This window comes from Balaenoptera ricei, chromosome 10, assembly GCF_028023285.1.
Source record: "Balaenoptera ricei isolate mBalRic1 chromosome 10, mBalRic1.hap2, whole genome shotgun sequence".
Classification (NCBI taxonomy): domain Eukaryota; kingdom Metazoa; phylum Chordata; class Mammalia; order Artiodactyla; family Balaenopteridae; genus Balaenoptera; species Balaenoptera ricei.
The window spans coordinates 85,246,598-85,259,029 of NC_082648.1; the positions used below are offsets into that span (position 1 = coordinate 85,246,598).

The window sequence follows — 12,432 nt, forward strand, 5'->3', positions numbered from 1 at the left end:
TCTCAGGCCTCATATCAGTCTCTCTTGAAGTCTCTTGATTTTGCCTCTTTGAATATCTCTTGAGTCTGTATACTCCTGGTCTTCATACTAGTACTCTAGTTCCAGCCACCATCATTTCTCATTTGAAGTATTTATGGTCTCCTAATTAGGGTCTACCTGCATTTACTGTGGCTCCCTCTGTAGTTTTCCACACCAGACTGAGTGACTTTTTCAAAATGTAGATCTAATCACATCATCTCCATGTTTAAAACTCTTCACTGTTTTTAAGCGCAACTAAAATCTTTAACAGGCTGTTTAGGTCCCTCTTAATTACCTTTGCAACCTCATCTCCACAGCGCCTTCCGGCATTCTTTTCTCCTCCTAGTCACTCTGTTCTTTCTGTTCTGCTTCAGGTATATGGCTTTTGATTATGATGCATCCTTTGCCTGGAAATTCTCTTCCTTTCCTTTTCATTCAGTTAATGCCTGCTCATCATTCAGCTCACGTCAGGGAAGACTTTCCTGATTACGATAGATTCCCCTAATTATATGTTCTCATGACACCATTGCAGAGTTGCCATGCTTATTAATACTTAATAAATTAATGAGATTTCCCTAATCTCCTGATACTGTGTAAGTGCTTAATAAATGTTTTTTAAATGAAAATTCATTGATTGCTTACTAAATGTGCCAGGAATTGTACTAAGCATTTTCTGTGTATCATCTTTAATCCTCACAACAGTCACTTGAGGAATGGTTGGCAATTCCCTCTTTAGAAAGATTGGAATTAGTGTTAGGGAGGCTAGTTGGTGGTCATAGTGCTTGTATCTGGCATTTGAACCCAGATTTTGTTGCCACTGAAGATTGTGTGCTTAATTATATAATTCACTGTGCATCAGAATCACCTGGGGAACTGCTCAAAATATAAATGCCTTGACTGCACATTTATGGATTCTGATTCCGAAGGTTTGAGATAGTACATAGACATCTATATGTTTTAACAAGTTACCCAGTCATTTAGATGTTATTAGATGTTTTTAGATGTTCACCAGAGTTTGAAAATCATTGCTTTGTAGTTTGAAAACCATTGTTTTAGACAACACTTCAGTGCTTTATGAGTTTCAGTTTTCATACATTGTACTACGCTGTGTTTCAGATTTTATATGCTCTTAAATCAAGGAAGAACTGTAGTCCTAGGTAAGTGACCTTAGTGATCATTTCGTCTAATTTCCTACCCAGTTATTCCTTTTCCTCTTTCTCTGGCTAGAGGAGCTGAATAGTGAGACACTGCCACCCCAGTGCTGTTGCTACTTTTTTTTTTTTTAATTAATTAATTAATTTATTTTTGGCTGTGTTGGGTCTTCGTTTCTGTGCGAGGGCTTTCTCTAGTTGTGGCAAGCCAGGGCCACTCTTCATCGCGGTGCGCGGACCTCTCACTATCGCGGCCTCTCTTATTGCGGAGCACAGGCTCCAGACGCGCAGGCTCAGTAGTTGTGGCTCACGGGCCTAGTTGCTCCGCGGCATGTGGGATCTCCCCAGACCAGGGTTCGAACCCGTGTCCCCTGCATTGGCAGGCAGATTCTCAACCACTGTGCCACCAGGGAAGCCTGCTACTTTTTTTAAATTTCAATAATTTCCAAGTATCTGGTTGACTCCCTGTAGTAAAAGCTATACTAAGTTCATGGGCTGGAAGTGCCTTCTAAAGAGTTGGATGTAATCTCTCCTCAAATTTTACTTATTGTTCAAATTAGTAGTTTGATATTTAAGTATATGTTGCCTTATAACCTCTCATTCTGCTTTTAAAATCTTACTGTATACAAACTTAATGATAGAAACAATGTTTTACTTCTTGTTTCTCCTACTGCACCTTAGCATGGTGTTTTCCACCTCTTCTGTACCCAGTAGTTTGTTGAATGGATGTGTGCTTCACTGTACATTGCTAAGTCTTCTTAGTTTTTTATGTTTGTTTCTTAAATCAGGTGTGTCCCCTGAAGTAATCTGTTCTAGCTCAACTTATAATAATTAGATACCTTCTGTAGTTGTAAAGAGAATGATTGTATTGAGCTGGTACAATCTTTGTTTCCTGAGTAAAATTAAACATGGTTTCTGTATAGGCCAAAGAATGTTTTTAACCATGTTTTAAAAACTGTATCTTTTAAAAACTTTTAGTAATCTGTAAGCCCCCCTACAAGAAAAAAAAACATGTATTTCAAAAGTATATCTCAGGATCATCTTTATATCTAAACAGATAAGCACTGCATATAGGAGTATAGGTACAAAACTTTTACCAAGTTTTATGAAGCATTTTGTCAAAATTATTTGTCATGTTAATGTAATTCTTATTTCAAATTATAAAATTTTATGAGTATTTGTACAAATGACTATATAAGTGGTATTTTAAAATTCTCAGACCCTTGTACCTCTTTAAGGACTAAAACTATTTTGAATTCATTTGTAGTTTTTTGTGTTGTTTTTGTAGTCAATGTGTATTATTTTGTACTTGTTGAAAGTCTAGTCTCTGTAACTAACAGTTACTAAACATAACTTCATTATCAGATGTAATTACAGTAACCTTTTTATTTGCATTATGGTGTTTCCAACAAAAAATGCAAGCTAATTCTACTTATTGTTCAAATTACTAATAAAAGAATATTTTATTCTTGGGGAAGTAGAAAAAGGGACTTTTTGCAGTTTTGCTACTTGAAAATTCACAAAGTTTTATTTTATCCTGCTATATCTAGAGTTTATGAGTAGGCAGAACTGAAAGAATTGCCAGTTCCTTTCAGCCACCTGCCATCAGGTGCCGAATACCCAACTCACCTGCCAGGTGCATGTAAAATCTAGTATGAACAGATTCATCTACTGGTTTTAGTAAAAGCCAAGTGATGGCTGAATCAGATGGTAGGGAGATATAATCTTGGGATCATACTGAAGCTGCCCCAAATCTTATTTTGGCTGGGATTTACAAGGGGAATATTGAATTTCAAGTGAATTCTACTAAATGGTGTACAAGGGACAATCACTTATATGAATAAATATTTCTATCACTTATAATTTTGTCTTAGAGAAATAAGACTTCTTTATTCATTAATCAAGTGAAATTTGAAAAGCTATCATTTTAAGAAAATATATTTGGTCTCTAGGTTTCTTAACATGTCAAAAAGCTATTGCCAATAATTCAAAATCTCATTTAAGCTCAGATCTTATTTCATAAACTCATTCATTTCATTTTGTCCTTAGCCTTCTGTTACTCTCATGATATACTTATTCTTTTTTTTTTTTTTTTCCTCCGTTTGTCAAAGTAGCCTTCTGTTACTCTCGTGATATACTTATTCTTTTTTGGTCTCCTTGGGTAACCTTTTTCAAGCCCATAGTCTTAACTACTATACTGCTTTAAGCTCATGGTGCCCACATTTTTATTTTCAGCTGAGACATTTTTTTCTAAGTTTTTGGCCTGCATATCTAAAAGCCTCCTAGCTATATATGCATATTAATGTCATTCAGGCAACTCAACTTTAACATGTCCAAAATTGAGTTTTTCCTCCCACAAAACAAGCAATTGTCTCCTATAGCCTTGCCTTGGTAAATGGCTTCATCCTCCGCCTAGGCTCTGAAATGAGAGACTTGATTGGGATTCCTAGTTTTGTCTCTGTCCATTATCTAATTATCTAGTTGGTCACCAAGTTCTCTTAGTTCTAACTTTTCTTAATTTTTCCTTTCCTCTCCTTCCTTAATGCTATTTCCTTAATTCAGCAACCTCTCCCTCTTTTAAAGTTTGTTTAAAATTTGATATATGATACATTAAAATGCATAATGAAGTTTAATATGTAATTATAAAATAAATATCCATGTAACTAACACCTTTAAAACACCCTCTCCACCTATTGTCTCTTTCCTATCTTCCCTATCCCTATTTCCAAGTGTCCTTGCCTTTGTTTTGTTTTTTTTTGTTTGTTTTTATTTTTTGGCCTATGTACATTCTGAATTATGTATGTATAAAATTCCTGAAGTACAAATTGACACTCTTCAGTCTTGTCATATTCCCTACTTCCACTCCTAGTATATCTTTCACTTTGCATGATGGAGTGATTGATCATTTTACTCATGCCTGAAACCTATCTGTGGCTTATCATAGCTTGGTTTCTTACTACTTAATGCCCTTGGTAACCTGGCTTTTCTAAGTCTCCTTTGCCATACTTCTCTCTTTTCCTCCAGTTTTTATCCGAACTGCTAGTTTTTACTCCTACACTTGTCCCATTCTCTATCTGTCTAGTTCACTCCTCCTCCCCTTTAAAGACATCTATGGTTTTGCTGTTTTGGGGAAACTTTCTTCTGTCTGTTCCTCTTCTTTTTGTTCTTATAGCATCTGTGTATGTATATTCTGTAGCATTTTATTACTGTAGGATAATAATGCTGTGGTTGGTTTAATTCTCTGTCTCTTACCTTTGATGGTAAGCTCTTTATGGCTTATTTTTCCTTTACTTCGTTCTTCCCCAGTTTCTTATGTGGTATCAGGTACATAGTGGGTGCTCAATAAATATTAAATAATTCACCGGATTAATTTCCATGTCTATTTCTACCTTGTGTACACCAGTGTTGACTCTGGGTGATGGATAGGCATCTCAAATTTGACGATTAACTCTGAAAATATCCTTTGTTTTCATACTGAACTATTTCTAGTTTTCAAATCACATCATGTATAGTCTTCCCTCCATGTCTTGGCACGTAGTAATCCTTCTTTCTGGAAGCTCCTTCCCTTTTCTCCTACCTGAAAAACACTTTTTTTTTTATTGGAGTATAATTGATTTACAAAAAACACTTCATTTTTGAGCCCATCTTCATGTTCCCAAAGCATGGTACATTCATACCTCTAGTTAATTGCTATAAATCTTTGCAGGTCTGAGTCTGCTACTGGACTGAGTCCCTAAAGATCAGACATGTTTCCATTTACATCTATATTTCCAGTGTATGGCAAGTGCATGGCATGTAATATGTAGCTACTCAGACAGAGTTAAAGGAAAGTATATGTAGATTTTAAATAGCGTTTTTATGTCTCTTCCACCTCCCCCTCAAAATCAGCAGCAGATGTTCATAGAGAACAACTTGGCATGGCAATGAATGTTTTCATAATGCCAGTAGCAACATTTTCTAACTGCTTACAGAAATGCAGCATTAAATTAAAAAAGGAAAGTGAATTTTTATTTCTATTTACAGATAGTTCAAATCTTTAATAGAAAGTAAATTATATGAATATAATTTAATTAACTGAGAAAATAGGACACAAATTAGTGCTACCTTAGCCCAGTGGCCTTCCAAATATTTTTGCTTGTGTATTCTCTAAATAATTTTGTAAGACGTTGTACTTCTTTTTGTGTTTTAAGTTGATGGCATCTGAATTTTTTTGTCAAGGGTTTAGATAATTACAAAGTATCTGATTTCTAGATTGTGGTATATTATGATTATGTTTTACTTTTATCAAAACCTTGGAGTTTTTGCTTATTAATTGAAATAAATAAACTTGTTCCTATACACCCCTGTGACGACTATCTTGTTTCTTAATTGTAATTCTCTGACAGGTAAGGCATGGGGTTTTGCTGTTAAGAAATAAAGCACAACCCTCTTCAGAATTTCTTACCAAACTTCTTTTTGCTTTACTCTTAAGAGACTTTCAGGACTAATGTATTCTCAAATTGCATTTTTCCTTTTGACATGCCTGCCAAAGATTTTTATACCCAGGGAAATACCCTATAACAAGACTGGGATGGCTGAGAAAAATATTTTACTTTGGTCAAGTGGGAGAAAACTGTGAAAAAAGAGTTGGTTAAGGAAAATTTTCAGGACACAGACTTGTTCTTAGGCAAATCAATTTTTGGAAAGAATACACATGGCAGGTGAAGGTTTGAAGAGTGATAGGACTTTAAACCTCTTTCTGTGCCATGGACCCTTAAACAATCTAGTGGACCTGTTCTCAGAGTAACATTTTAACAGCTTGTCAGTTTCTTTCTACAAAAGCCTCTGGGATTCTGATTGGACTGCATTGAGTCTATAGATTGATGGGGAAAATTGACACCTTAACAATATTGAGTCTTCCATTTCCTGTACAAGTTTTTAAGTCATCTTCAGTTTTTTGCAGAAATTTTTGTTATTTTCATTGTACAAGTCTTTGTGTCTTGCCAGATTTATCCATAGGTACTTCATGTCCTTGAAATGGTATTTTTTAAAATTTGCTGTGTTTATTTGCATCAATATTTGTCCTTTACATTTTTTACTTTCTTTGCAAGTCAAATTTTTTTTAGTTCCTTAATTTTTTTTTTTTTAGCAGCATTTTTTTTTTTTTCTCTAGTTGCAGTGAGTGGGAACTACTCTTTATTGTGGTGCACGGGCTTCTCACTGTGGTGGCTTCTCTTGTTGCAGAGCACGGGCTCTAGGCATGTGGGCTTCAGTAGTAGCAGCATGCAGGCTCAGTAGTTGCGGCATGTGGGCCCCGGAGCATGCGGGCTTCAGTAGTTGCAGCGCATGGACTCAGTAGTTGTGGTGCATGGGCTCTAGAGCACAGGCTCAGTAGTTGTGGTGCACAGGCTTAGTTGCTCTGTGGCATGTGGGATCTTCCTGGACCAGGGATTGAACCCATGTCCCCTGCATTGGCAGGCAGATTCTTAACCACTGCGCCACCAGGGAAGTCCCTGTGTGCATCCTTTAAGAGTGAAGTCTCTGTTTCCCTCAGTCCTGTGGAGCTCCTGCAGTTGAGACCTGCTCGCCTTCAAAGCCAGATGCTCTGGGGGCTTCTCTTCCCAGTGCCAGAGCGCTGGGCTGGGGAGCTGATGTGGTGCTCAGAACTCTCACTCCTGTGGGAGAACCTTGGTAATATAATTTTTCTCCAGTTTGTGGGTCGCCCCCCCCAGGGTGGTATGAGATTTGATTATGTCGTGAGTCTGCCCCTCTTACCAGTCTCATGGTTCTGTCTATATGTCTTTAGTTGTAGAGGATCTTTTTGGGTAGGTTTCAATCTTTTTCAGTGATGGTTGTGCAGATTGTTGTGATTTTGGTGTGCTCAAGAGAGAAGGTAAGCTTAGGTTCCTTCTACTCCACCATCTTGGCCACTCCTCCCTTCAAAATGGTATTTTTGAAATTTCAGTGTTCAGTTGTCTGTTTCTAGAATATAAGAATAGTCTTTTTAAAAAAAAGTATTGTTTTTGTATTCTGCCATCACGCTATACTCACATATTACTTCCAGTAGCTTTTTTGTGGATTACTTCTGACTTCTCTGTACATGATCATGTTGTTGAGAATAAAGAATTTTACTTCTTCCTTCCCGGTATGTATGTCTTTTATTTTGTTTTCTTTTTTTGCTTTGGCTAGGACCTCCATTAGAATACTGAATAGAAGTGGTAAAAGTAGGTATCCTTACTTTGTTCCCTAATTTAGGGAGAAAGTGATTAATCTCTTATCTTTAAATGTGAAATTAGCTATAGGTATTCAAAGGTGCCATTTATCAGGTTGAGGAAGTTCCTTTCTGTTCTTAGTTTGCTGAGAGTTTTTATTGTGAATGAGTATTGAATTTTGTCAAAAAATTTTTTCTGCCTTTACTGAGATGATCATATATTTTCTATTACCCATTATTCAGTTAATATGGTGAATGACATGGATTTGTTTTTGAGTGTTAAATCAATGCATTCCTGAGATAAATTCCACTTTGTTGTGGGGTTGGATTTGTTGGATGTGCTAATGTCTTGTTGAGGATTTTTACCTGTTGATGATGTATATTGATATGAAGTTTTCTTGTGTCATTATTTGGTGTTGGTATCAGGGTGATACTGACTATAGAATATGAAAGTGTTCTATTGTCTTCTATTTTCTGGAAGAGCTTATATGGACCTGGAATTATTTCTTCCTTAAATGTTTGATAATATTCAGCAGTGAACCCATCCGAGCCTGGAGTTTTCTTTGTGGTGAGAGTTGTAGTTATGAATTGCATTTCTTTTAGGTAGGATTATTCTGACTTTCTCTTCAGTTATGGTAGTTGTACCTTCCAAGGAATTTTTTCACTTTATCCAAGTTGTTGAATTAATTGGCTGGCATAAGATCATCCATAATATAATATCTGATTGATTTAGAATCTATAAGCTCTATATAGGATTAGCATCCATAGGATTTCTTCTATTTCTGATATTGGTCATTTGTGTTTTTAAAAGTTTTCTTAATTTAGCTAGAGGTTTATCTTTTAAAAAAAAAAAGTGTGTGGCTTCATTGATTTTTCTTTTTCATTTTTCTATTAAATAGAGTATTAAATTACATTAAATTCAGTCGTTCCATTGATTTCTACTCTTTATTTCCTTCTTTCTACTTATTTTGAGTATACTTTTCTCTTTTTTTCCTAGCTTCCTAAGATAGAAGCTTATACCATTGATTTTGGATTTTTTTTTTTTTTTTTTTTAAATTTATTTATTTTTGGACGCGTTGGGTCTTCTTTGCGGTGCGCGGGCTTCTCATTGTGGTGGCTTCTCTTGTTGCAGAGCCCAGGCTCTAAGCCCAAGGGCTTCAGTAGTTGTGGCTCGCGAGCTCTGAAGCGCAGGCTCAGTGGTTGTGGTACATGGGCTTAGCTGCCCCGCGGCATGTGGGATCTTCCCGGACCAGGGATCGAACCCATGTCCTCTGCATTGGCAGGCGGATTCTTAACCATTGCGCCACCAGGGAAGCCCTGGATTTTTTTTAAAATAAACATTTAAAGCTATAAATTTCCTATGGGGTACTGCTTTGCCTACATACCACAGATTTTTCATTTTCATTCACTTCAAAATATTTAAAAATTTTCTCTGTGATTTCTTTTTTAGCCCTTGGGTATTTAGAAGTATTGTTTAATTTCCAGATATTTGCATTTTTCTAGATATTTATCTATCACTGACTTCTAGCTTAATTTCATTGTGGTCAATGAACGTATTTTGTATTATTTCAGTAGTTTTAAGTATTTTGAGACTTGTTTTATGGCCCAGCATATGGTCTATCTTAGTGAATATTCCATGTACATATGAAAACAAAACGCATTCTGCTTTTGTAAAGTGGTGTTTTAGGTCAGGTTATTTGATAGTGTTCAAGTCTTCTACGTCCTTATTGATTTTCTGTCTACTTGGTCTCTCTGTCCATTTGCTAATGAGAAAGGACCCATGAAGTCTCCAACTACACTTGTGGATTTGTCTATTTCTTCTTTCAATTCTGTCAATTTTTGCTGCATTTATTTTGAAACTCTCTTATTTAGTGTGTACACATTTAAGATTGTTATGTCTTCTTGAGAGTTGACAACTCTGTCATTATGAAGTGTCCCTCTTTGTCTTGAAGCCTGTTCTGCCTGTTATTAATATAGCCACTCTAGCTTGTATATTTTCACATTTTTTTGGTTTTAAATCCTCTTGTAAAGTGTGTTTAAAGTGGGTTTCTTATAAACAGCATATAGTTGGGTCTTGCTTTTCTAATCTAGTTTGATAGTCTCAGCCATTTAACCGGAATTTTAAATCATTTACATTTAATGTAATTATTTATATGGTTGGATTCAAATTTATTATCTTGCTATTTATTTTCTGTTTTTCACATTTGTTCTTTGTTCCTTTCTTCTTTTCCTACTTTTTTTTTATTAATTCAGTTTACTTTAGGATTCCATTTTATTTCCATTGTTAGCTTTTTAGCTTTGTCTCTTTACTATTTTAGTTATTACTCTAGGGTTTATGATATGTCTTTAATATGCCACAGTCTAACTTCAAATGATGTTATACTACCTCACATATAAGAATATTTCAAAAATATACTTCCATTTCCCCCCTCTCTTTTTTTTTTATAAATTTATTTATTTTTGGCTGCGTTGGGTCTTCGTTGCTGTGCATGGGCTTCCTCTAGTTGTGGCGAGCGGGGGCTACTCTTTGTTGCGGTGTGCGGGCTTCTCATTGCAGTGGCTTCTCTTGTTGCGAGGCGTGGGCTCTAGGTGCACGGGCTTCAGTAGTTGTAGCTTGCAGGCTCCAGAGCGCAGGCTCAGTAGTTGTGGCATATGGGCCCAGTTGCTCTGTGGCATGTGGGATCTTCCCAGACCAGGGCTCGAACCCATGTCCCCTGCATTGGCAGGTGGATTCTTAACCACTGTGCCACCAGGGAAGCCCCCTCCATTTCCCCTCTCTTATCCGTGGTTTGTTTTATCATATTTTTACTTCTACATATATTATAAGCACAATACATTTTTGTTATTTTTGCTTTAAATGATCAGTTGTCTTTCAAAGATAACATGAGAAGTTTTTTATATACCTGCATAATTTTTATTTTCAGAGTCCTCCATTCCTTTTGTAGATTCAGATTTCCATCTGGTATCTTTTGCCTTCTGTTTGAAGGGCTTCCTTTAGTACTTCTTATAGTAAATATATGGTGGCAACAAATTCTCTCAGGTTTTCATGAAAAAGTCTTTGTTTCACATTTATTTTTGAAAGTTTTTTTTTTTTCTTTCCCTCATGGCTTATAGAATTCTACGTCAGCAGTTTCTTTTAGCTCTTTTCATACCTTATTCAGTTGTTCCCTGGCCTTGTATAGTTTCTGATGAGAAGTTTGGGGAAAATTCTTATCTTTTTTCCTCTGTATATAATTTGCCTATTTTCTCTGGCTGCTTTTAAGAGTTTTCTCTTAATCACTGATTTTCAGCTATTTGATATGACATATTTAGGCATGGTTTTCTTTGTGTTCATCCTGCTTTGTGTTTATTGAATTTCTTGGTGCTGTATAGTTTTCATCAAATTTGGAAATTTTTTGGCTATTTTTCAAATATTATTTCTCCCCTTTCCCCCTCATTTTTGAGATTCAGTTATATATGTTACACTGTGATATTGTCCCACAGGTCACTGAGACTTTGTTCATTTATTTTTTTCCCCAGCCTTTTACTGTATCTTCAGGTTTCACTGATCTTTTTTTCCTACATTGTCTAATCTGGTAATTATATCCTCTGAGTTTTTTATTTGAGATATTTTTGTCTCTAGAGTGTTCATTTGATTTTTTTTTAATATTCCATTTCCTTTTATTATAGTCGTGCTTTCCTCTAAATACTTGTTTTGCAGGAGAAGAGAGAAGCAAGAGAATAGTCATGTCTCAGGTCTCTGGTGAGTTCCAGGACAGGCTGCCAAGTGAGGGTCCTTCCTTGGCTTCCTGTATGGAAAGAATTCAAGAGCCAGCCAAAGTAAAGTGAAAGCAGGTTTATTTAGAGAGATAAACATTAAAATTGGCAGAATGCAGACTGTCTCAGAAAGTGAGAGCGGCCCTGGAATATGAAGTTGTTAATTTTTATGGGCTGGGTAATTTCATATGCTAATGAGTGGGAGGATTATTTCAACTATTTTGGGAAAGGGACAGGGATTTCCAGGAACTAGGCCACCACTCACTTTTTGGCCTTTTATGGTCAGCCTCAGAACTGTCATGGCACCTGTGGGTGTGTCATTTAGCATTCTAATGTATTACAATGAGCATATAATGAGGCTCAAGGTCTATGGGAAGTCAGATCTTCTGCCATCTTGGGCCTAACCAGTTTTTGTCATATCCTCAATGGCTGTGTCATTCTTTTAACTGTTGTCCCCTGATCTCTTCCTTCCTGTCTCACTTGGACATACGATAGTTTTTTATATCTTTGCTGTTAATTCTATAAGCTCATTTTGGAGTTTGTTTTTATTGACTGATTTTGGTCTTGGTTATGATCACATTTTCTTGCTTCTTGGCATGTCTGATAATTATTGATTGCATACTGAACATTGTGAATGTTGTATTGCTTAGTATCTGAAATTATTTTTGTCTCCATTTCATGAGTATTGGGTTTCATTCTGGTAAGCAGTTAAGTAATTTATGATTAGTTTGATCATTTGAGGCTAGCTTTTTAGTTTGTTAGGGCAGGTTTAGGATACTTTAAGAATGGTTTATTCTATACCAAGGCATAGTCCTTCTGGGGTTTCTACTGAATGCCTTTAGTGATCAATGAGGTCTCTCCACTCTAGCTTGAAAAATTAAAAGATTTGCAGCCCTGTATGAACTCTGTAACTATTCAGCTCACAGCTCGCTAGTTGTTCCTTGTCTGACCTTCTTACTGAACTCAGGTTCGGCTGCTTGCTGCTTGAAAGCCAATACTTGAGAGGCAAGTGCTGGTAAGAACGGAAAGGTGCTTTATTCAGGAGGCCAGCAACTTGAGGACATGGCAGACTGGTGTCCAAAAACCCAACTCCAAAGATTCTGCTTGATCATGAAAGTTTTTAAAGGGAGAATCATTTGGGGAGGGGATCAGTCTAGTTTATCTTCCACTGTGTACAGATTTTCTTCTGATTGGTTGGTGGTGCGGTAACAAGGTGGTGTTCCAGGAATCTCATGCTCTACCTGAAGTTATAACCCTCTACCTGGGTGGGTGGGGCCTTAGTTCCTGTAGAAGAACTCAAAGGTAGTGTTATGTATA

The 12,432-nt window shown here is 36.4% G+C and overlaps 1 protein-coding gene across 2 annotated transcripts in view; it reads left to right on the forward strand.

Moving 5' to 3' along the window:
• Positions 1–12,432, forward strand: part of SCYL2 (SCY1 like pseudokinase 2) — a 56,538-nt gene that overhangs the window by 1,655 nt on the left and 42,451 nt on the right. The window lies entirely within an intron of this gene.